A 21468-nucleotide genomic window follows, 5' to 3' on the forward strand; every position below is an offset into this window, starting at 1 on the left:
GTAATACCACCAGCAATGGAGGAGTGTTCCCCCTTTCTCCACAACCTCACCACAATGTGCTGTTGCATGAGCTTTTGATCTTAGCCCTTTTGATTGCTGTAAGGTGGAATCTCAGAGTTGTCTTGATTCACATTAACTAAGGATGATGAACACTTTTAAGTGTTTCTTAGCCATTAGAAATTCCTCTGTTGAGAATCCTCTCTTTAGTTTTGTACTCCATTCTATAATTGAGCTATTTGGTTTGTTGGAGTCTAGGTTCTTAAGTTCATTGTATATTTTGGTTTTTAGTCCTCTGTCAGATGCATGGTTAGTGAAGGTATTTCCCAATTTGTACACTGCCCATTTGATTTGATTTGTTGGCAGTGTCCTTTGCCTTACAGAAGCTTTTCAGTTTCATGAGGTTCCATTTATTCTTTGTTGATCTTATAGTGTGAGCCATTGGTATTCTGTTCAGGAAATTGTCTGCTGTACCAATGAGCTCAAGTTCTCTCTTCTATGAGATTTAGTGTATCCAGGCTTATGTTAAGGTTCTTGATCCATTTGGACTTCAACTTTGTGCAGTATAACAATTATGGATCTGTTTGCATTTCTCTACATATGCAGATATCTAGACTAGAATCATTTGTTGAAGATGCTTTCTTTTTTTTTTTAATTATATTTTTTGGCTTCTTTGTTAAAAATCAAGTGACCATAGATGTGTGGGTTTATTTCAGGGACTTCAATTCCGTTCCATTGATCAACTGCCTGTTTCTGTAATGATACCATTCACTTTTATTACTATTGCTCTGTAATAGAGCTCATGGTCTGGGATAGTGATTTCTCCAGAAAGTTATTCACTGCTCAGGATTGTTTTCTAGATCCTGAAGTTGAGAATTGCTCTTTCAAGGTCTATTTAAAAATGTGTTGGAATTTTGATGGGAATTGCATTAAATCTGTAGGTTGCTTTTGGTAAGATGGCCATTTTCACTGTTAATCCTGCCAATTTATGAGCATGGGAGATAGTCCCATCTCCTGATATCTTCTTCAGTTTTGTTTTAGAGGGACTTGAAATTCTTGTCATACAGATCTTTCACTTGATTAATTAGAGTTACACCAAGATGTTTTAGATTATTTTTGGCTATTGTGTTTCCCTAATGTCTTTGTTGGCCGATTCATCAATGTATAAAGAAGGGATATTGATTTGAGTTAATTTTATATCAAGCAACTTTACTGAAATTATCAGCTGTAGAAGTTACCTGGTAGAATTTGAAGTTCACATATGTATACAATTATATAATCCAAGAATGGTAATACCTGACTCCCCTTTCCAATTTGTACCCCCTTGATCTCCTTTTCTTGTCTTATTACTCTAGCTAGAACTTCAAGTACTATGTTGAATAGATAGGGTAAGTTGACAGTCTTGTCCCATCTCTTTAGTGAAATGACTTCAAGTTCTTCTCCATTTTATGATGCTGGCTCTTCTCTTGCAGTTTATTACGTTTGGATGTGTGCCTAGAATCCCTGATCACCCCAAGCTTTTTAACATTAAGAAGTGTTGGATTTTGTTGAAGGTTTTCTTAGCATCTAATGTGATGATTATGTGATTTTCCCTCCTCTGGATTTCTTAATAGAGTGGAATATGTTGATGGATTTCTGTATATTCATCCTTCAAATGAAATCTACTTGATCATAGTGAATGGTGTTTTTGATGTATTCTTGCTTTCATTTTGTTAGAATTCTATTCAGTCATTTATGTTGATAGAAGAAAAAATAGTCTGAAGTTCTCTTTGTTGAGTCTTTATAGTTTAGGTATCAGGGTAACTATGCCTAAAAGTATGAATTATGTAGCGTTATTCTGTTTCTAATTTTACACCAATTTTTATCAGATGTTTTACTTATTTACATTTTAAGTTTTACCTTCATTCCGGGTTTCCCCTCTGGAAACCACCTACCCAATGCCCCCTTCCCCTCTTCTATGAGGAGCATTGGTATTAGATCTTTTTGAAAGTCTGGTAGAATTCTGCACTAAAGCCATCTAGCCCTGGGCTTGCTTCTTCCTTCCTTCCTTCCTTCCTTCCTTCCTTCCTTCCTTCCTTCCTTCCTTTCTTTCTTTCTTTCCTATTCCTTTATTTCTTTATTTCTTTTCTTCTCTTTTTTTTGTTTTGTTTGTTCATTGGGAGACTTTTAATGAGTGTTTCTATTTCCTTAAGGGTTTTGAGACTGTTTAGATAGTTTACCTGTTCTTGACTTAACTTTGGTATGTGGTATCTGTCTAGAAAATCATCCATTTTACTTATATTTTCCAGTTTTATGGAGTAAGCTTTTTAAAGTAATACATAATGATTTTTTTTAAATTTCCTCAGTTTCTGTTGTTATGTAATTCTTTATGAAGGGTTAGATCTCATGTCCTTTCCCATCCAGCATAGCATATTTGTTGCTATCCTCTTTGTTTAGCTCATTTTGGGCAGTTGCATTGGTGAGACATTATGGGTGTAGCTTCTGATATTAATAATAGCCACAGGGTTGGGGATTTAGCTCAGTGGTAGAGAGCTTGCCTAGCAAGCGCAAGGCCCTGGGTTCAGTCCCCAGCTCCGAAAAAAAAAAGAAAAGAAAAAATAATAGCCACAATCCCACAGCAAATTCTGATACTCTGGCTTTTATATTCTGTCTGTCCTGTCTTTCCCAATATATCTTGGCCATGATGTGTTAATGTATTTTAGGGATGCATCTATCCATCCATTTGTACTGGCTCCACAGCTGTGCATTTTGATTGGCTGTGATTTCCTGTAGTGGTCTCTAAGTATTGCAGAAAGATATTTTCTTGATGTGGGATGAAGGCTACACTTATCTGTGGGTATATGAGCAAATGTACTATATTGTTGCTAAGGATTTTGCTGATTTAGTAAATTAGTGGCTGGAGATTCTCCTCCAATAAACATGAATTCACTAGTAATGAGTAGTTATCTGTTTTCCATACCAGACATGGTTTCCATCTCATTTAACAAGTCTAAGTCCACTTAGGAAGCTGTTGGGTACCAAAAAAAGATTTCCAAAACCATATTACACTCTTAGAGTTATTGTGTCATGCTGTTAGTTGATGTGCCTCAAAGGCATCATGGCTGTGTAGGGCGGTTGGTTTCTACCTTTCTTTGAAACATTACATGCTATCTTTTGGTACTGTGATAGCTAGTCCTCAAGGAATACAAATTCATATCAATTCCAGTTGAGGGATCTCCTGGAGTTACTCAGTTAAATGGGAGGCAAATAAAAGCCTCAAGAATTACTTTTACAGGGGATTAACCTTCTACCTCTGGGGGGGGGCAGCAACAAAAAGCAATAGAAGTAGTCTACACTTTGAAACTTTCTTGGACAACCCTGACCAACAACTCAAAAGATGGCTTCTTCCATCTGATCTTGGGGTTTTGTTATTCAAGATCAATCAATATGGTTTCTTTAAATTCCATCTATTTCCTCACAAATCATAATTTTATTTTTTATAGATAGTCTTCCATTTGTCAGTTGTAGGACATTTAGGTTGTCTCAATTTCCTAGCTATTATGAATGGAGCAGTAATAAGAAAGTACCCCTAGAGTAGGACGTTAAGTCCTTTGGACACATTCGAAAGAGTGGTATAGCTTAGACATAGGGTAGATTCATTTTTACCTTGTTGAGAGTATTCCACACTGATATTCTTAGTGGTGATACCAGTTTCCAGTCACACAAACAGTGAGGAGGGTTTGCCTTTTCCCCAAGAACCCTAAAGCTTGATGCTTGTTCCATGGGGCATTTCCTTCTGACATGGGTAAGACAAAATCTCAAATCTATTTAATTTGCATCTCTCTGATTTCCAGAGATGATAAACCTTTTTCAAAATATTTTAGTCACTTTTAATTTATTTTTATTTATATGCATTGGTGTTTTATCTGCATATTGGTCTGAGGATGTCAGATCTTGATGCTATGGTCAGTTGTGAGCTGCAATGTGCAAGGTGGGAATTGAACCTAGGTTCTCTGGAAGAGCAGTCAGTGCTCTCAAACACTGAGTCATCCCTTCAGCCTAAAATTAGCCGTGTTAGTTTAATTTTTAATTGTATTTTATTGTATGGGGAACTCTCTATTCCTGTCAAAACCCATTTTTGATGAGTCATTTGTATTTTTTTAATTTGGGGGGAGGAAATGTTATTTATTACATTTTTTTAGTTCTTTATATGCTGTCAATCTTAACCTTCTGCCACATGAATAGCTAACAAAGATTCTCTCCCACTCTGAAAGTTTCCTCTTCATTTAGGTGTTCACAAGTGTTTGAGATTTACTAGGTCCCAGTTGTGAAACACTGGTCTTAATTTTTGGACAAATAAAGTCATATTTTGAAAGTCCTTTCCTATACACATGTCATATGGGATGCTGCCTAGGTTTTCTTCTAGCAGTTTGACTGTTTCAAATTTAGTGTTTAAGACTTTGGTCCATTTGGAGTTAGTTCCTGTGCAGCATGATAAATACAGAACTAATTGTCTTCTAAATATGGACAGCCATTTTCCCTAGCTCTTAAAAGTGCTTTCTTTTCTCCAGGTTTTCAATTCTTGTCAAATATTAAGTAGCTGAAGTTACATGTACTCATTTTTGGATCTTCAATTTTGTTTCAGTGGTGTACATGTCTTCTTTTGGGTCAATACGTCATTTATTTGTTACTTTGACTCTGTAATGTATCTTAAGATTTGGAATTGTGATCCTTTCAGCATTTTTTCTATTCAGTAGAATTTTTCTATCCAGGAGATTTTGTGTCTTCATATAAAATTTAGAATAGTCCTTTACTATGAAGAATAAGATGGGGATTTTAGTTGAGATTGCATTGAATCTGTACACAGATGTTTGGAGTGGTTATTTTTATATTAAATCTATGCATCTTTGGTCATGTGATGTCTTTCCATCAATTACTGCTTCTGATGGGGCAGAGTAAATAACAATAACAAATACAATAATTTCACAAAAATATTGAGGTGAATTTGCATTAGAAGACACTTGTATGTTTTTTGTTTCCCTACCATAGTTCAGAGACAGCATCACTAGAATACTGATTAGAGAAAATATCCTTCAAAGATATAGCACCCATGATTAAGTAGTAAAATGAGGAGGGAATTGGGAAAATGAGAATAGAGAGAATAAAGTAGGAGTGAGAAACAGTACATGTTTTGCAGGCATGAATAATAGTAGATAAAATATCTCACAGTAGTTCACCAAGGAATTGACAGGGGTGTATTCTGCCCAGGCAGTCGTCTCCAGGAGGCCCAGGGAAAATCTCAACTCCTATGCCTCTTTTTGGATTCCGTATGTTCACCTGGTTATGTTCCAGCCATAAAGCCACCCACAGTGTGCCTCTCTGTATAATGAGTTGACACGTTTCTACCTGTTGTTTTTCTAGTGTTGATGTTTAGAAGACACAGAATCTCATTGGCTGCTACCTTTGTCCTTCACCTGGTCTAGGCAACATAGTGAAACTTGGTGCTAACTTGCCTATTCCTTTGAAAAGAAAAGTTCCAATAAGCTTATTTCCTTTTTTCCTTTTTTATTTCTATGCTAAAAGTAGAGTCTTTTGTTCCTTACTGGGACTCTTTCATTGAGTCTTTCAGAAGCAACTTTTAATCCACCATCACACCCAGCAATCTCCTGAACCATGAATATACTTTTTAAACTTTACATTTCCAATTATGGAAAACATTTTCTCATCTTCTGTATGTAACTAAAGCATGTTCATTACTAATGTGTAAATGCTGTGTGTTTTCATTATTGACAACATAATTTTAGGATGAATTTGGAGGTTTATATCAGAGACACATTTAGCTGTTACTTTTGAATTTGTGCTGATGTACAGTGGTCTGGTGTGGTTTGTAGAAGTAAAAGTAACTCACCTCATGGCAGCCAGCTAGCAAAAACAGAGGTAGGATTAGGACATTGTTGCAATATGTCTCCGAATGACAAATCTCCAATGACTACCTTCCTTTCCTTTAATTTTTTTTCTTTTTCATTATTTGTATGAATACACAAATATCTACCTTTTGAGAGCAGGTGCCCATGGAGGCCAAAAGGGGCTATTTGGTTTCCTGAATCTGGAGTTACAGGCAGTTTTGAGCCATGCAATATTGGTTCTGGGAACCAAATTCAGCACCTCGGCAAGAGGGTTACATGCTCATATACTGAGCCATCTTCCAAAGCCATAGATCTCCTCAAATTAAAGGCTTCACCATGTCCAAGTCACAGCACAAATTAAAGCTCATCACCATTCATTGGACATGTCATGTAAAAGCAATAGCAACATCCAGTTATTTATGGATACAAAGACTATATTCATTGATGATCCACATCTCTAGGCAATATGCTTATTAGAGGAGTAGAAAAAATCAGAATAAAACCTACACATATATGATTTTTCAGACTCCCAGGTCTGTATGCAGTGAAAGTTGTGGTCCTGGATTCAGAAAATCCCTCCCAGAAGGAAAAGTGTGCTGTTGTTTTGACTGCATTCCATGCCCAGAGAATGAAATTTCCAATGAGACAGGCAAGTGTGTGCTGTATGGAGAAATTCTCTACATCTAACTAATAATCCATTTTTTATGAGAATTGTGGGCATCTGAGCTCAGTTTCTCACATTTACTGTAAAGACTTTACATAATGAGTCATCTCCCTAGCCCAAGTTTTTTATTAATAAGAAAATGAATGTTAAGCAAAGTTTAGTGGTGCACCTTCTTTCTTCATTCAGGAGGCAGAGATAAGCAGATGTCTGAGTTTATAACCAGCATGATTTTCATAACAAATCCCAAGACAGCCAGGGTTACATAGTAAGAACTTGTTTTAAAAATAATTTTATTGCAAATAAATTGCCTTCAAAGAAATATCTTTGATTGATATCACAGGGCTTAGTGGGCTCATTAGTGCTCCTCTCTGTGTCTTCTGGGGTTATGCACAACATACAGAGAATGACTAGGTGCTTTCACACTCTCATTCACACACTCTCATTCAGGTGTCAGTACACAAAATGTGATTGGCAGAAGTGATTTGACTGTGATAGTAGTTAAAATTCCTCTCTCTTTTATATACTGGGAAAATCTGGTGGAAGGTTTGGAATTAGACAGACAAATATGTTTCCCTAGTGGAAGTTTCTCCAGATATCTCTGAATATGGTCAAGGGTGACAGATCTTCAAATATCTCTGGTGGAAGAGGGAAGAAGGACAAATATGACATGCTACCCTTATTCATAGAACTCTCACACTTGCATCCAGGCTTAAAACAAAGGCAGCTTTCAACTCCCTCAGACTCAAAGAGGTATCTAAAAATAGTTTTCATCTGTTTCCAAGGAAACCACTTTTTTCCTCATTCTGTGAGTCTTGATTCCACAGTGCTGAATTCCACAGGTTGAGGTGAAAATTGTCCCCCACAGCAAAGATACCATTCTCTACCAGGCCACACTCTCAGGACTGAGGCCATATTGTTTGTCAAAGTGCGGTTACTCCAATTTTCAAAGTTCCCATAACAGTTATATAACAGCCTCAATACAGTTTAAAAGTCCAAAGTTCAAAGTCTCTCCTGAAACTCAAGGCAATCTCTTAATTGCAACCCCCGGTAAAATATAAGTAAAAATACCGATCACATACTTCCAACATAAAATGACACAAAATATGCTTTAGCATTTCAAAAGGGAAGAAAAGGGCCAAAGTCAAGAAATGCTGGATCAGTGAAAAATCAAAAACCAGCAGGGCAAACCAAATTCTGGATCCCCATTTCTGATGCCAAAGCATTTTTCATTACTTCCAACTCCTTCCAGATTTGTTGTCTGTGTTGTTGTAAAATTAGAAAAACATAAAAGTCTTTTTACATGCTCTGGGTCCGGCACTGTGTTGCCCCAAGATATGTGATATAATCTTAATCTCAGTCAGCAAAGCATCACACCCACTCTGCTCCATCCTGTATCACACAGCTGAAAGCCTCTCTCTGAGCCAGCAACAATCTCTCTAACCATCCAGTTCCCAGGTAAGGTTTCCATATCAGAAGCCCAAATCCTAACTCTGTGGCAGCCCAGACTCTCCAACCATTTCACACCCTCTTACACTTAAATTGCTACATGAAAGTACACACAACACAATAATTTTTGATCTATTTGATAAGATATAATTGCCCACCTAAATATACAACATCCATCCCTTAAGAACATTCATAATGAACCTCACTTATCCTGGCCCATAGTTCTCTGCTCCCAAACCCCATGGGAGAGAGAGCTCATCGCCCAGATGTGTGTGCAATCCTGAGACTGCAGGGCAGGTGAGACCCACCACTTCTGTCCACCTTTGCCCACTTCCCTGGCCCAAGAAGAAACTGTACAGGGCCTCTGGGAACAGGAAGATAGGGGAAGTCAAACTTCAGGAACCCTGGAGTCCAGACAGCATCTGGATTTGAATGGACCCGGTCAAACAGTTCCCTGCACCCAAATCCTGTGGGAGGGGTAGCTAGCACTTCAGAGGGGCAGACATGCCAGGGAAACCAAAGGAGACTACTCTCTGCCCACATTTCTGACTCTAGAGCAAAACACCTAGCACCATCAGGGCCCTCTGCACACAGGGACCCAGAAGTAGGGGCAGGTCCTTCAGGATGTTTTCCTCATGGAGAGCTAAAACCCAGGCCTGAGGAGTGACTTCAGGCCTGAGAACAGAGGTAAGGCCAACTTCTTTGCTCCAAGTGACCTGCCTGGTCGACTCAGGATACACGCCCACAGAAAGAGCTGAAAGCCAGTGGACAGGAGCAACTACATGCCTGAAAGTAAAACACTTTGTTCCCATAACTGTCTGGAAGAAAACAGGAAAAGAGGTCTACAGCACTCCAGATACACAGGCCTATAGGACGGTCAAGCCACTGTCAGAAATAGCAGAATAAGGTAACACCAGAGACAACCTGATGGCAAGAGGCAAGTGCAGGAAACAAAGCAACAGAAAACAAGACTACATAGCATCATCAGAGCCTAATTCTCCCACCAAAGCAAACACTGAATAGTCAATAACACCAGAAAAGCAAGATCTAGATTGAAAATCATATTTGATCATGATGATGGAGGACTTCAAGAAAGACATAAAGAACGCCCTTAGAGAAATGCAGGAAAACTTAAATAAACAAGTAGCAGCCTATAGAGAGAAATCACAATAATCCTTGTAAAAATTCCAGGAAAACACAATCAAACAGGTGAAGGAATTAAAAATGGAAATAAAAACAATAAAGAAAGCACAAAGGGAGACAACCCTGGATATAGAAAACCAAAGGAAGATACAAGGAGCCGTAGATAAAAGCATTACTAACAGAAACAAGAGATAGAAGAGAGAATCTCAGGAGCAGAAGATTCCATAGAAATCATCGACACAACGGTCAGAGATAATGTAAAACGGAAAAGGCTACTGATCCAAAACATACAGGAAATCCAGGACTCAATGAGAAGGTCAAAATTAAGGATTATACGTATAGAAGAGAGTGAAGACTCCCAGATCAAACGAACAGTAAGTATCTTCAACAAAATCATAGAAAAAACTTTCCTAACCTAAAGAAAGAGATTCCCATAAACATGAAAGAAGTCTACAGAACTCCAAATAGATTGGACCAGAAAAGAAATTCCTCTTGTCACATAATAGTCAAAATGCCGAATGCTCAAAATTCAGAAAGAATGTTAAAAGCAGTAAGGGAAAAATGTCAAATAACATATAAAGGAAGACCTATCAGAATTACACCTGATTTCTCACCAGGTATTTGAAAGCCAGAAGATCCTGGACAGATGTCATACAGACCCTAAGAGAACACAAATGCCAGCCCAGGTTACTGTATCCAGCAAAACTCGCAATTAACATAGATGGAGAAACCAAGATATTCTGTGACAAAACCAAATTTACACAATATCTTTCTACAAATCCAAGCCTACAAAGGATAATAAATGGTAAAGCCCAACACAAGGAGGCAAGCTACACCCTAGAAGAAGCAAGAAACTAATCGTCTTGGCAACAAAACAAAGAGAAGACAAGCACACAAACATAATCTCACCCCCAAATATGAAGATAATAGGAAGCAACAATCACTATTCCTTAATATCTCTCAACATCAATGGACTCAATTCCCTAATAAAAAGACATAGATTAACAAACTGCATACATAATGAGGACCCAGCATTTTGCTGCCTCCAGGATAAAAACCTCAGAGACAAAGACAGACACTACTTGAGAGTAAAAGGCTGGTAAACAACTTTCAAAGCAAATGGTCTGAAGAAGCAAGCTGGAGTAGCCATTCTAATATCAAATAAAATCGTTTTTCAACCAAAAGTCATCAAAATAGATAAGGAAGGACACTTCATATTCATCAAAGGAAAAATACACCAGGATGAACTCTCAATCCTAAATATCTATGCTCCAAATACAAGGGCACCTACATACATAAAACAAACCTTACTAAAGCTTAAAGCACACATTGCACCTCACACAATAATAGTAGGAGATATCAACACCCCATTCTCATCAATGGACAGATCTTGGAAACAGAAATTAAACAGAGACATAGGCAGACTAAATGAAGTCATGAACCAAATGGACTTAACAGAAATTTATAGAACATTCTATCATAAAACGAAAGGATATGATTTCTTCTCAACACCTCATGGTACTTTCTCCAAAATTAACCAAATAATCAGTCATAAAACAGGCCTCAACAGATACAGAAAGATAGAAATAATCCCATGAATCTTTTCAGACCACCACAGCCTAAAGCTTGTCTTAAAAATCAATAAGGGAATAATGCCCACATATACATGGAAGTTGAACAATGGTGTACTCAATGATAGCCTGGTCAAGGAAGAAATAAAGAAAGAAATTAAAGACTTCTTAGAATTTAATAAAAATGAAGGTAAAATATTCCTAAACTTATGAGACACAATGAAAGCTGTGCTACGAGGAAAACTCATAGCTCTGAGTGCCTGCAGAAAGAAACAGGAGAGAGCATATATCAGCAGCTTGACAGCACATCTGAAAGCTCTAGAACAAAAAGAAGCAAATACAACCAGGAGGAGTAGAAGGCAGGGAATAATCAAACTCAGAGGTGAAATCAACCAAGTAGAAACAAACAGGACTGTACAAATAAGAGAATCAAAAGTTGGTTCTTTGAAAAAGTTTAGAAAATCAACAAGATAGATGAACGCTTAGCCAAACTAATGAGAGGACACAGAGACTGTGTTCAAATTAACAAAATCAAAAATGAAAAGGGAGATATAACTACAGAATCAGAGGAAATTCAAAAAATCACAAGATCCTACTACAAAAGCCTATATTCAACAAAACTTGAAAATCTGGAGGAAATGGATAACTTCCTAAACAGATACAAGGTACCAAAGTTTAATCAGGAACAGGTAAATGATTTTATAAAACCCCATAACTCCTAAAGAAATAGCAGCAGTCATTAAAGGTCTCACAACCAAAAGAGCAGAGATCCAGATGGGTTCAGTGCAGAATTCTATCATACCTCCAAAGAAGACATCATACCAATACTATCCAACCATTCCACAAAATTGAAACAGATGGAGTGTTACCGAATTCCTTCTATGATGCCACAGTTACTCTTATATCTAAACCACACAAAGACCCAACAAAGAAAGAGAACTTCAAACCAGTTTCCTTTATGAATATCGATGCAAAAATACTCAATAAAATTCTTGCAAACCTGTTCCAAGAGCACATCAAAACAATTTTCCATAATGATTAAGTAGGCTTCATCCCAGGCGTTCAGGAATGGTTTAATATATGGAAAACCATTGACATAAACAAACTGAAAGAAAAAAACCACATGATCATCTCATTAGATGCTGAGAAAGCACTTGACAAAATTCAACACCCCTCATGATAAAAGTCCTGGAAAGAATAGGAATTCAAGGCCCATACCTCAACATAGTAAAAGCCATATACAGCAAACCAGTAGCTAATATTTAACTAAATAGAGAGAAACATGAATCAATTCAACTAAAATCAGGGCCTAGACAAATCTGGCCACTCTCTCCCTACTTATTCAATATAGTTCTTGATATCCTAGCCAGAGCAATCAGACAACAAAAGGAGAGCAAAGGGATATGGATTGGAAAAGAAGAAGTCAAACCATCACTATTTGCAGATGATATGATAGTATATTTATGTTATTGCAAAAGTTCCACCAGAGAACTAGTAAACCCAATAAACACTTTCAGCAAAGTGGCTGGGTATAAATTTAACTAAAACAAATCAGTAGCCTTCCTCTACACAAAAGAGAAATAAGCCAAGAAAAAAATTAGGAAAATAACACCCATCATAATAGTACCAAATAATATAAAATACCTCTGTGTGACATTAACCAAGCAAGTAAAAGATCTGTATGATAAGAACGTCAAGCCTCCAACGAAAGAAATTGAAGAAGACCTCAGAAGATGAAAAGATCTCCCATGCTCATGGATTTGCAGGATTAATATAGTAAAAATGGACATTTTACCAAAAGCAATCTAGAGATTCAATGCAATCCCCATCAAAATACCAATCCAATCCTTCAGAGAGTTAGACAAACAATTTGCAAATTTATCTGGAATAACAAAAACTCAGGATAGCTAAAACTATCCTCAACAATAAAAGGACTTCTGAGGGAATCACTATCCCTGAACTCAAGAAGTATTACAGAAAATAGTGATAAAAACTGCATGGTATTGGTGCAGAGATAGACAGATAGACTGGTGGAATAGAATTGAATACCCAGAAATGAACCCACATACCTATAGGCACTTGATTTTTGACAAAGGAGCCAAAACCATTCAATGGAAAAAAGATAGCATTTTCAGCAAATGGTGCTGGTTCAACTGGAGGGCAGCATGTAGAACAATGCAGATAAATCCATGCTTATCACCCTGTACAAATCTTAAGACCAAGTTTATCAAGGACCTCCACATCAAACCAGATACACTCAAACTAATAGAAGAAAAAGTGGGGAAGAATCTCAAACACATGGGCACTGGAGAAAATTTCTGGAACAAAACACCAATGGCTTATGCTCTAAGATCAAGAATCGACATAAGGGATCTCACAAAACTACACTTCGATAATGAAAAGGACACTTTTGCTTTGACAAAACAGCAACCAACAGATTGGGAAAAGATCTTCACCAATCCTACAAGAGATAGAGGGCTTATATCCAAAATATACAAAGAACTCAAAAAGTAAGACTGCAGGGAGACAAATAAATCTATTAAAAAATGCAGTTCAGAGATAAAGAAAGAATTCCCATTCTTTGAGGAATGCCAAATGGCTGAGAAACACCTAAAGAAATGTTCAACATCTTTATTCATAAGAGAAATGCAAATCAAAACATCCCTGGGATTTCACCTCACATCAATGAGAATGGTTAAGATCAAAAACTCAGGTGACAGCAAATCCTGGCAAGAATGTGGAGAAAGAGGAACATTCCTCCATTGTTGGTGGGATTGCAGACTGGTAAAAGCATTCTGGAAATCAGTCTGGAGATTCCTCAGAAAATTGGATATTGAACTACCTGAGGACCCAACTATACCTCTCTTGGGCATATGCCCAAAAGATGCCCCAACATATAACAAAGACACATGCTCCACTATGTTCATAGCAGCCTTATTTATGATAGCCAGAAGCTGGAAAGAACCCAGATGCCCTTCAACAGAGGAATGGATACAGAAAATGTGGTACATCTACAAAATAGAATATTACTCAACTATCAAAAACAATGCCTTTATGAAATTCATAGGCAAATGGATGGAACTGGAAAATATCATCCTCAGTGAGGTAACCCAATCACAGAAAAACACACATTGTATGCAGTCATTGATAAGTGGCTATTAGCCCAAATGCTCCAATTACCCTAGATACACAGAACACATGAAACTCAAGAAGGATGACCATAATATGAGTTCTTCACTCCTTCTTTAAAAGTGAAACAAGAATACCCTTTGGAGGGAATAGGGAGCCAAAGTTTAGAAGAGAACAGAAGGAACACCCATTCAGGGCCTGCCCCACATGTGTCCCATACATATACAGTCAGCAAACTGGTAAGATGTATGTAGCAAAGAAGTGCAGGCCAACAGAAACTGGATATAGATCTCTCCTGAGAGACACAGCTAAAATACAGCAAATACATAGGTGAAAGTCAGCATTAAACCACTGAACTGAGAATGGGACCACTGAAGGGCCTTGAGACCTCATATGAACAATGCCAACCAACGAGAGCTTCCAGGGACTGAGCCACTACCCAAAGATTATACATGGACTGACCCTGGGCTCCAACCTCATAGGTAGCAATGAATAGCCTAATAACAGCACCAGTGGAAGGCGCAGCCCTTGTTCCTGCCAAGGCTGGACCCCCAGTGAACGTGATTGTTGGGAGTAGGGTGGTAATGGGGGGAGAATTGGGAGGGGAACATCCATATAGAATGGGAGCAGGAAGGGTTACAGGTATGTTGGCCTGGAAACCGGGAAAGGGAATAACAATCGAAATGTAAATAAGAAATACCCAATTTAATAAAGATGGAGAAAAAGTGAAAAAAAATAAAATTAAGTGCATCAGAAAAAAAAAAGAACATTCATAACAACCTGTAAAGGTGCATCATGGAATCTTAACATCAGCTTCCATGCTATCTCTCTGGTTTCCCTTCCCTCTCCTCCTATCTCCTCCTCTTCCCTTAAACATTTTCTCCTGCCCATCCTTCCTTTTCATCCAACGACAGGCCTCGTTGTATCCTGCACCAGCCCTCACCTGTATTTTACAAATTAAATGGGGAGAAAGTTATGGGAAGTCACCTGAGTCCGGTGTACATGACTAGGCAGCTGTCCTTCGGGCAGTGGAATTAGCATCAAAATACAGATAATTCCAGAGGAAATCACAACATGTCTGCAATAGTTTCTCCCTCTCGAACTCATCCCACACCTGGTCAGACGATACCCCATAACTGTGGTATTTCCAATATCTTAGGATCTCCAACATAATTTGAACTTCACCTTCAGAGCTTCACTCAATGTTCTCTTTGGGTCTCAATTCAGGGATACCCCTAAAACAATCGTGATAATTTACTAAGCTACGGAGGAAGACTCCAGAGCTCCTTTCATGGATTCTTCACTCTAAATAAAGAACCATGTGGATTAAACTGCTACCATTCCACTATTTGCTGGGACTGGAACATGGCCCCCTCATACAACTATGTCTTTATGGGGTTTCTGTTGTCAATGGTTTATTTCACTTCTTAAATCTTTTCTTTAATTTCTTTCCACAATTTGAAGCATAGCTGGGTGAGATCTTTCCCTGACATTACCACTGCCTTTATTTATTTAGCATCTAGCTTTTCTTTAAATGTATTATCTCCTGGAACACTGGTCTTTTCTCCATTACATTTTCAGGTTTTCATAATCTCCTCAAACCATACATTTTGGTTTGCTCAAATTGCTCCTTTTCCTTATAGATCTGCATAAGAGTGACCACTAACAACCTGAAGCACTCAATACTAAACTGTCTTGAAATCTCCTCTACCAGTGCTATTAATCTAAATTTCTTCAATTTAGTCTTAGACAGATTATTTTTTCTTCCTTCCTTCCTTCCTTCCTTCCTTCCTTCCTTTCTTTCTTTCTTTCTTTCTTTCTTTCTTTCTTTCTTTCTTTCTTTCTTTCTTTCTTTCTTTCTTCTTTGGACAAAGCCAGGAAGCTGCAATGTTCTTCTCCAAAATATGGTGAGAACAATCTCTAGGCCACTTAGTAATATTCTCCTCCTGAGAAGCCTCTTGAGCCAGGCCATTATAATCTCCAGTGCTCTCTGCACCACTGTCTTCCATGTTCTATCGAAGATAGCACATTAAGCCCCACTTAAATCATCCAACCACTATTCTGGTCCAAAATCCAAAAGTCTTCCACATTCCTACAAGAAACATGGTCAGCCCAGTCACAGCAACACCTCAGTCCTGTTACTAACTGCTTGGTCATCGATCTACCGCTGTGACAATCCACACTGACTTTGACAACTCCTATGAACAAAAGCACTTGTTAGAGCTTAACTTCAGAGATTTAGTACATTATCATCACAGTAGGCTGCCAGGTGGCACAGGCAGTCATGGTGTTGAAATAGCTGGAGTTCTACATCTGGATCTGCAGACAAGAAGAAGAGCCATTGGGCCAGACATTGGCTTTTGAAAGCATCAAAACCTCTACCCCTCACCCCCAACTCCCCATGACACACTTCCTCAGACAAGACCATGCCTTCTAATCCTTCTCAAGTCTGTAACTCACTGATGACTAAGTATCCAAATATATGAGCCAAGGGTGCTATTCTTATTCAAATGATCACAGCACACATGGCACACATGTGGAAATGAGAAGACAACTATGGAAGATCACCTTTTTGCAAGTTCAGGAATGAAACTCAAGTTGTCAGGGCTGCAGAGCAAGTGCTTTCCCCAACTAAACAATCTTGCCAGAGCCTCCAAGTGGATAATTTTAGTTAAAACTATGATTCCCTCACCATTGGCACCCTTCAACTTCTACCTGAGTATGTTGATGTACACAGAATTAGACTTTGGGGCAGCTTCTATGAAGGTTCAGAGTATTCTGTGGGTCCTTGCATTCTTAGTATATGGAATAGAATTTACAAGTATTCTGTGAACCTTGCATTCTCTGTATATGAGATAGACATTACAGATGGGAAAACCAAGTTTTCAACTTTCTCAAACACAGTGGTGATGCTGATGGTAGTAGTAGAGTGGGGTCGGGAGTAGGATGTGCACACATACAAGTGTGTATCGCTCTCCACCTTTTTTTTTTGAGACAAGATCTTTCACTGAAGCTGCAGGCTGTTAATCTGGCTACAATAGCTAGCTAGAAAGACCTTCCTATCATTGCCAAACTAGTTCTGAGATTATAAGTGCTTGGAGTTGCACTTGTACTTTTAAATGAGTGCTGGGAATTGAACTCAAGTCCCTCATACTTACGTGCATACATGTAACTAAGACATTGTTCCAATCCCCTTGGGGGATTTTGTCTATGATCCACTCCCTTTTCGTAACACTTTAATAAGTTAACTTGACACAGCTGGCACCCTGTCCCTTCTCAGCATCTATTTCATACAGAACATCAAAATCCCTTCTGATGGTTTGATTCTAGGACCTGCCATTCAAAAATATTTTAATGTGATCTTTAGTAGTTTTATACATGGATCTTCCCTTATTCCCCTCTCAATTTCATGTCATCTTTAATATTTGTTTCTTTGATTGCTTTTGATTTTATAACCCAATAAATCCAATCAATACTGCTAAAACACACATCTACTAGAAAAAGGTGGACTTACTAGGAACATCCCAGAAAGTAATTGACTTTCCTTCCCCCAATACCATAAACTTCTCATAGTGTCAGCTAGAGTGGGAGCTCATGAGCCCCTTCCTGATCCATATAAAAATGTTAGCCATCTCGATTTTATACAAGTCTTGTTCAGGCAAATGCATCTGCTCTGAGTTAATGGGTACAGTTGGAACATCACGGCCAAGAGCCTTCCTGCAACATTCCTCCTCCCTGTTTTGCTCTTACACTCCTTCTACCTCCTCTTCAATGATGGCCCCTAGGCTTTGTGAGGAGGGATGAGATATACATATCCCATTCAAGAGTTTGATTTACTGTGGTTATTTCTGGAGAATTTCCTCTTCTCTTTGGCTTTTTACTCTAGAGTTGAGGGGAAGTGACATTCCGACTTTGCTACACTTTCTTTGATGGTCTATGTTGAGGTCAGCTGAATCTTTTGTAAAACTAACATTAACTGTCATTTAACAAGTCATAGGCCAAAGAAGAGAGAATTGCAATGGAGAGATGGCTCAGTAAATATAGTACTTAGGCATAAGCCTGGCAACTTTGGTAAATTTCTAACAATTGTGAACCTTGTTTCTCACCCATGGCTGCTGGATATTGGCTATCAAGGACAAAGGGTGTGGGGGTGTTGGGGGCAGGATCCAGAGAATATGAGTACAGAGTGACAGATTTGCTTCAGGAATCAACTTCACTCAACTTTATTTGGGGTGAACAGGGTTATATAGATCTTAGGGAATGGGTAAGGAATTCAAAGGTAGATATGTATTAATGGCTAGGGTAGGAATGATTCTAGGCAGTTTGTTGTAAGGAAAGTGGAAGTTGAACCTATAATCTGGCCATAGGCTATGGCCCTTCCTCAGAGGGGTTTTTGGAGTTACAGGTAGTAAGGTCCAATTGGAGAGCTTATCCAGGCATGGTAGACTGCAACCTTAAGAGTAGGGCTTGCCAACAGACAATCACATAAAAAGCCAGGTGTGGCCGTGGACTGTGCCTCTAACACCAGTATTGGAGAGGCAGAAATACAAATCCCTGGCAGTCTCTGGCCATCCAAACTAGACTAATCAGCAATCCCCAGAGAGACCACATATTATAAAGCAAATTAGGAAGATCATGGGGAATGTACGTTAAGTTGACTTCTGGGTAACACATGTGCAAATACAGGCTGCATACATATTCATGCACACATATGCATCAACACAACTACAAATATTCACTTATTTACACACAATATAAAGACTCCAAGTTTGAAAATACCACTGCTCAAATGTGGCAAATTTCACCAAATTTGTTACTTTTCAAATTGAGAGAAAGAGAGTCCTTGTGAGTGGGAGTGCATGTACCATGGTGCACATATGGAATTGGGGAGTCATTCATCACCAGTCTCTTTTGCTTGGTACTATGTCTCTCCACAGATGCATTAGCTAGGCTAGATGTCCCATGAGCTCCCAATACAAATTCTATTTCTGCGTCTCATCTCACTGAAGGGGGGCCCTGGGATTACTGACATTTGTGCTTCTATGTCCAGCCTTTACCTGGGTCCTGGGCATCCAAATTCACATCATCATGCTTGCACAGCAAGTTCATTTACCTGGTGAACCATTGGTCCCCAGCCCAGAAAGTGCTTCCTATGGAGGCAATATTGTAATCAAACTGAGGCTGTGTAGTGTACATTCCTAAGTTTCTGATGGTGTCAGAATCTTCAGACCAATGTATAATTGATTTAGAAGGAGAAATTGTAACTTTGTCTATGTCACAATGCTGCAGTCACATTAGTCACTGAACAATGTTCATCTGATATCTGAAGTAACAAAGGAAGGCTATCAGGCTAACCTATTCAAGTAAAAGGGGCAATGAACAAAGGGCTAATGATCGTGAAATAACAAAAATGTACATTTTCACCAGATGTGGATCAGTGTATGCAGTGTCTATGCCAACACAGAACAAAATCACTGCCTCCAAAAGTCTATCACCTTCCTGCATTATGAAGACCCCATGGGGATAAGTCTGTCCTGCATAGCCTTGTGCTTCTCTGCACTGTCATCTCTAGTTCTTGGCATCTTTCTGAAGCAGAAGAACACTCCCATTGGGAAGGCAAATAACCACACTCTCACGTACATCCTGCTCATTGTCCTTAACTTCTGTTTTCTCTGTTCTTATCTCTTCATTGGCCATCCGAACACAGCCACTTGCATCCTGCAACAGACCACATTTGCAGTGGTGTTCACTGTGGCTGTTTGCACTGTCTTGGCCAAAATGATTACCGTGGTTTTGGCCTTCAAGGTCACCGCTCCAGGAAGAAGAATCCGGTGGTTGTTGGTAACTCGGGCACCTAACTTCATAGTTCCCATCTGCACCTTGATCCAAATTATCTTGTGTGGAGTCTAGCTGTGAAACTCCCCTCCGTTCATTGACACAGATACACACTCTGAACATGAACGTATTATCATCATGTGCAACAACGGCTCAGTCACTGCCTTCTACTGTGTGCTGGGTTACCTGGGGGCTCTAGCCCTGGGAAGCTTCACCTTGGCTTTCTTGGCCAGGAACCTACCTGACACCTTCAATGAAGCCAAGTTCCTGACATTCAGCATGCTGGTGTTCTGCAGTGTCTGGGTCACCTTCCTCCCTGTCTATCACAGTACTAAGGGGAAGCACATGGTAGTTGTGGAAGTCTTCTCCATCTTGGTCTCAAGTGCAGGACTTCTAGGCTGTATCTTTACCCCGAAGTGGTACATTATTTTGTTAAGACCACAGAGGAAGTCTCTTCAGGGTCACAGGGACAAAATACATTATAATTATAAGACTTATTAAATTTTTATTAATTTTTGAAGTCAGTACATTATATTTCCATACATACATTTTGTTCCTACTTATTCCCCTCACAAACTGATACCCCTGTCCCCTCTGTCTCCTCTTGTTCCTTATCTTAAAATAATCTTTATTGGTATATTCATATATATTTCATTGCCCCCTTCTTTCCCAGCTCCCAGACTTTCTTCCTTGTCTCAGTTACTCTCTACTTTCATGTTACTGGAGAACAACAGAGAGAGAGAGAGAGAGAGAGAGAGAGAGAGAGAGAGAGAGAGAGAGAGAGAGAGAGAGAGAGAGAGAATGAGAATATATGCCAGCTTCCTGTTGTTTCTCCCTTGCCTTATCACACTTTTGGATTATCAGGTGTGAGGGATAGTTGGAACAACAAACTTTTTTTTTGAGCTGGGGACAAAACTGAGGGCCTTGTGAATAAACTTTTATTGAACCAGAAAAGAGGCACTAGCAGAAAGAAAAACTTTTACCATTGTAATACACATAAATCCACATAAATTCATATACAAATTCATGCATATATATAATCATATATCTTCATGCATTCTGGTTGGTATCAGCTACTAACTTATCCCATAATTATATATTTACACACACACACACACACACACACACACACACACACACACACACACGTCTATATTTCCATATGAATAAGGAGCAAAAGACCAAGAACAAGGGCTAAATTAATTAAAACTATGACTGTAAAAAATTGTGCTCTCTGGTAAAAAAAAAAGGCCTGTCTTGCTGTTAAGAGAAAGACCTGTTAAGTCCCCTGGGCAGAATTCTGCATACACTTTCTGCTCTCTCTACAGCTTCTTCTCTGTCTCTCTCTGCATTCTGTATATATTGCTCTCTTAATTTTTAAGTTCCCTTTTAAAATCCAAGTTATTCTACTGGACTATCCTTCTCTTTCCTCCTAATTTTGCAGTCTCCTCTGGCTCTGATATGATGCCATGCAATGTGATCATTCTTGTTTTTGTACCTGTTTCATGGGATTCATGGGAATGAATTGCACAGTTAATTTTTTTACCACATCTTGGAGTGTGCTCTAACTTGTAAAGGCCTGCTTTCTATTTCAGAAGCAATTAACTAGTGATATATATATATATATATATATATATATATATATATATTTAATGGTAACAGGAAAAACATATTAGTTAGTAATAGAAATCTTTCCTAAATTATAATCCCTTCACCCTTCCCTAGAAGGACTTTTCCATCATAGAATTACAATCCATGCATTACAGAAACCATCACAGTAAAATTACCTGCTTGTTTT

General features: G+C 38.6%; 1 pseudogene; it reads left to right on the plus strand.

Annotated features, from left to right (window-relative positions):
- Window positions 1–20171, plus strand: part of Vom2r-ps91 (vomeronasal 2 receptor, pseudogene 91) — a 72431-nt pseudogene extending 52260 nt beyond the window's left edge.
- The last annotated feature ends 1297 nt before the right edge of the window (window positions 20172–21468 follow it).

Source organism: Rattus norvegicus, chromosome 12 (genome assembly GCF_021556685.1).
Source record: "Rattus norvegicus strain SHRSP/BbbUtx chromosome 12, alternate assembly SHRSP_T2T, whole genome shotgun sequence".
In the NCBI taxonomy this organism is placed as follows: Eukaryota; Metazoa; Chordata; class Mammalia; order Rodentia; family Muridae; genus Rattus; species Rattus norvegicus.